This window comes from Oncorhynchus tshawytscha, linkage group LG29 (genome assembly GCF_018296145.1).
Source record: "Oncorhynchus tshawytscha isolate Ot180627B linkage group LG29, Otsh_v2.0, whole genome shotgun sequence".
NCBI lineage: Eukaryota > Metazoa > Chordata > Actinopteri > Salmoniformes > Salmonidae > Oncorhynchus > Oncorhynchus tshawytscha.
Window position 1 is genome coordinate 1,910,532 of NC_056457.1, and position 5,230 is coordinate 1,915,761.

At 43.4% G+C, this 5,230-nt stretch overlaps 1 long non-coding RNA gene across 1 annotated transcript; it reads left to right on the top strand.

The window, feature by feature from the left end:
* Positions 1-2,766: 2,766 nt before the first annotated feature.
* On the top strand, positions 2,767-3,370 carry LOC121841347. Its single transcript, XR_006080320.1, has 3 exons — positions 2,767-2,917; positions 3,013-3,109; positions 3,281-3,370. It is a non-coding gene; the product is annotated as an uncharacterized LOC121841347 (long non-coding RNA).
* Positions 3,371-5,230: the final 1,860 nt, after the last annotated feature.

Below are 5,230 nucleotides of genomic sequence, written 5' to 3' on the forward strand. Positions count from 1 at the left end.
TCAATGCGCTTAGACCGAGCGAGCTACGGTCAAGCGGGGCGTCTCGTTGAACTCGGCACAGTCTGGAGACTATGGTGATGCCATTTTTTGTGTTGATTTCAGAATGCCATTTTGGTGATGGTCCCTCTCCGTTTAAACACATTGCAAATGTACAAAAGTCAACTAGCAAGTCAGTGTCCATCAGTCAATTAGATGTCATTATGACACCAAACTGATATCAATTGACACCAAACCCACTTTTTCCTACTCATTTAGAAGCCAACTATCACATAGTATCAGAAACCTTACGGTTCTGCCGCTGTCACCCAAAAGCAAATGACGTTGTGGGGCAGGCTTCATATTGGGCCTACTTTTCAAATGGTCGCTGCGCTCAGACCGAGTGAGCTACGGTCAAGCGGGATATCTCGTTGAACTCGGCATCTGGAGACTAGTGTCCATCAGTCAATTAGATGTCATTATGACACCAAACTGATATCCTAGGGATTATGGAAATGCCATTGCTTCTATTGGGCCTACTTTTCAAATGGCTCTCTGTGTCTTTAAGCACCGCACTTTGTCACTCCATCCTTGCTGTGTGTGTGTGTGTGTGTGTGTGAGAGCTTTTCTTTGACATCTGTTGGGAGAAATGACTGACTTACAGTTTATGGGGATTGCCTAATCACACATATGAAGTTTTGAAAAGATCTGACCTTTTTAACCCTTGGAAACTGCCACTATGACATCATTTAAGGCACTTCCGGTTGGCACAAGAAGCTATAAATAAACTCATATCCTGATTGGGGTATGCGTTTACAGAATCCTGAGTTTTAAGTCTTTACGTTAAGAACTGAGTTATTTACGGAGGGTTTAGTGAGTGTGTGTTATTTCAGAAAATCATAGAAAATCACAGAAATCTCGCAGAGCTCCGCAGCACACTTTAAAAAGATTCATAAGAACACCCTGCAACTGGATCTGTAACCGTTGAAAAAAAAACACCTATCCGTGAACATCACCAATCTGTCATTGTACGATTTCTTTTAAATGACGATAGATAAATGGCTGGTTCTTTTTTCATTGACACCGGAGGCTCCTTGACTTTGACATGAAGTGGAAAAATAATTTCTCTATTTTCATTTTGGACCTTTAATCCCAGATAAATGGCCATAACTCAAAAACCGTTGAGGCCTAGACGCCATCTTGTTCGGGGCCAACTGCCCATTATGCAAAACCTACCCTCACCGAGTTTCGGCTTCGAAATATTTTCCGTTTTCGAGATAAGGCCCCGTCGTGAATCGTGATGTTTTGTCCAATAGCAATATGATTGCTTATGCCCTCTTGTGGGATATTCCGGGACAGCGGAAAAATGACCAAAATCTTATTATTTTTGTAAAACGGAAACCGAATGTCCGATAAAGTTCATTTGATGACTTCCCGGTAGGTCCGGCCCTGCCGCTCGGCCCGACGCCGTCCGCGAATTTTACAAACGTTTTCGGACGTCTAGTAAGGGACCGTACATTTGCAATATGGACTTTCTCACTAACCATCCAGCAACTGCCGAAATCTTCCCTTAAGGTATGTTAGTATGGGTATTCGAGCACAGCTCTTGTTTTTCATCAATGCTCATTAAGAAATGCTAACAAACAAGAATTGTCTTGGGGGTGTGGTTTGATGTGGGTGTTTCTTGGATGTGTTTTTACCATTCAATTGCAATAAACAAGTGCAGTAGTGAATACGTAAGGTAAGCCAGCTTTGCTGTAGAAAACAACGTTTTGAAGTTGAGGACTTCTCCCAATGAGCATTGATACCAGAGCACGCTCATTTGGGCTACAGTTTGAATCACAACGTACCAGATGAGTGCAGAATCTGACTTTGGACATTGAATTATTATTATTTAAAAATGTTGTGTTCGATCAAAACATTCGGTTTCGGAAGTGAATGTAGTGGTGTGTTTGGTTGGTGGATCTGCACATCTGTAATGAGGTAGGCTGTGCAGGTAGCCCAGATGAGAGTATGTCTGAGATGGATGAAGGTGAAAGGATCAGTGATGAGTCTACCTACAAGACTGTACACATTTTTTGGTGGAAAATGTTCGGAAAAGGAGACGAGGGTGGATTTGCCACAGATGGGGACATAGATGGAAGGGAGAATCTAGAAGAACAAACAGGCAGGGAGAAGAGGTACAGGAGAACAAAGTAGTAGTGTTTTTTTATCTGAGACAACCAGTAAAATGTTACATCTGATAACTTTGTCAGATGTACAGTGGTTCTTACTTTTGAAAGTTTTGAGCTTATGCAACCACCGTTTGTGGTAGATGGTGGCAGATTGTGGTAAATTGCGTCTTGGCCGACACTTAAATAACGTGCCATAGAATTATGCGGAACCACGCAAGATGTGCTGCAGGATGCCGCAACATTTAAGCTTATACGGTTCCAAAAAAGGACCGCAAAAACATACGAAATAGGTTGTTCCAACCTGTAAACGAACAGTATGCTTTCAGTCGCGTGTACTAGCTCTTCACCTGTCAACTGGAAGTTGATGATGTTGCTATGCAACCTCTTGCTAGATAGTTAGCATAACAAATTACGAGTTAGACATTTTACGACTTCAGGTGTATTCTTCAATTCAATCTGGAGAACCAGATGGGCATGGTTTGCATATTTGGTGCTATTCCATTGGTTCTACTGTGCTCGGCAAGCTCAATTAACAAGTGTAACAAATACAGAACCCAGGTCTGATGGCTATCTGTCTTTTGCTCCCCCACCTCCAAGAGTGTTTCTCTAATGGAACGATGACTGCGCTGGCGATGAAGGTGGAGACTGCTCCCGGTCTGAACCCCGGTCAGCTGACCCTGAGCGACCCCGCCTGTGGTCCCACCTACAGTGACGATCGCTTCGCCTACTTCCACTTCACTGTGAACTCCTGTGGCACCACCAGGAAGGTAAAATGACTATTACCCTGAGGTGATGGGTACTGTGTATTTATGGACTGTTTGCTTCTGTAGGCTGTAATAAGCAATTCCCCTCTACTACATAGTTTATCAACAATTCATGCTGTATGAGAACGAAATCTCCTTGCCAGATGAACTTGAGGTGAAGCTGAATGCCACGACGTCTTCAGAGGAGGAATATCAGTAAGTGCATTACGCATCACAATTGTAGCTATTAGCTGTTATAGTTTTTTTTTTGTGTGCCTCTACTACCAGTGTGTTCCCTCCACTGCTTGAAGTTTCCCCTATTTAAGTTGCATATTTCCCCTATTGAAGTTGCATATTTCCCCTATTGAAGTTGCATAATCTTTTAAGGTTAAAGATTTCCTGCTACTATGTGGTCAACATCACTCGCACATTGGCCTTCCTGACCAGGCCGCGTGACAACGAGCCTTTTGCAGAGACTGGGACGGGTCAACTAATGTTCAGAATGAGACTCGTTCAGGGTAAGCGTGCACAAATTCAGAATTTCAACTTGACCCCTAGCCTCTAAAAGAATCTTGGAAGGTCTCCTTTACAAAACCATTCCCAAAAATGTAAAACTTGTGATATATTACTCTTGCGTTCTGAGATCTACAGGTGTGGCTATGTAGTAACGGTGAGGAGGTGATTTGGGAATTTGTCAGGAGCCTCTGGGGGGTAGTGTTGGCTATAAATGGCTTGTGTTCATCGGGGGACAACAGGATATTATAAACAAGCTTTTGTTAATGGACAAGTTCAGATGGTGCCCACTGAACATGACCCCCGGTTGTCTTGTTCTGTGTTCCAGATGCCTCGTATAACACGTTCCAGGACGCCTGCATTGTAACTAACACGTTCCACCAGGAGGAGGACTATCCAGTGGTGAGGTACCTGAGACAGCCTCTGCACTTTGAGGTGGAGCTGACCAGGTCCTCTGACCCCAAGGTAGCGCTGGTGCTTGACCACTGCTGGGCCACCCTCAACGAGGACCGCGACTCCCGACCCGGTGGAATCGGGTAACTTGTTGTTTTAGGGCCTAAACAAGTGTTATTCCACTGGTGTGGTTCCTGAGTAATTAGCAACATGTGGAATCTCATCATTAATGGGTAACTTGTTGTTTTAGGGCCTAAACAAGTGTTATTCCACAGGTGTGGTTCCTGAGTAATTAGCAACCTATCATGCTTGGCAGGCCATTTACTTTGGCTACCATGGCTATGCCCACATCCATATGTCATGAGTGGTCACAATGGTTTGAGCCATGTGCGGTCTGTCACCAGATCTCCACCCAATATAACACTTATGGGAGAGTCTGGCGCGTACGATCACATGCTTGTTATCACTGACTGGTCCCTGCAGCGTACCATTGGAACATGTAAATCTAGTTTAGAAAATATGGCAGCCATGTTTGTCAAGCAAGAACTCCCTAATCCCAGAATGCCGTTCACTGTGCCCATTTCCTGAGGTCTTAACTTAGTTTGGCCACTTCAGCATGTGACAAATCTTTGTACTTGTTACAGTGTACACATGACAAGTAGTTTACAGTTAACTAATCAAAAAGCCAATACAACCTTAGCACGAAAGCTAAACAGAGTTGCAAGATATAGCTCAATCCATTTTGGGAGGTGAAGTCCTTGGTGGAAGGTATTATGGAGAGGATGATGCAGGAAATATTAATAAGATGGGGGATTTATCAACAATAAATGGCGGGGCAGACAGTTTTTCTAAGCTAAATACCCCTGGAAAGGGGGTCTGATCTGGCAACCCTGAGGTACCATAGTTTACACTCTGATGCCGTGTTCAAATCAACTAACGACTTCAGTGCATTCAAGACAATTGGGGTACTCCAGTTGAGATCACCATAAGTCTGACAGACGCGTACGTGATAACCTGCCTGCATTGTATGGCGTTAGCATTAGCTCATATTCAGTACCACCTTCAAAAGTGTTTTACACAGGTGTCCATTACAATCTAGGCAAGAATCAGAACACATTAATAAAACGCTAAGTACATTATACTTACGGTACGCTACATTAGAAACGACAACACGTTACACAGAAAATAAGGCACTTTGATAGGAATGCACGCATGTCCACAGTTATTTGTAAGGAAGGCAATAAATGTGCAAGGACTGTATACTTGATCTGGGGAAGTGCTTGGGCTTTCTTTTGAAGGAAAGTTTGTCCGGCTCATTAAATTCTCAAATAGAAATGGTCTGCAACAGTGAAATGGGCTACTTTTGTGAATGAATGAGGCAAAATTAGAAGTTGAAACAGCCTATAGAAAATTAGCAGGTAGTGTGCCTTG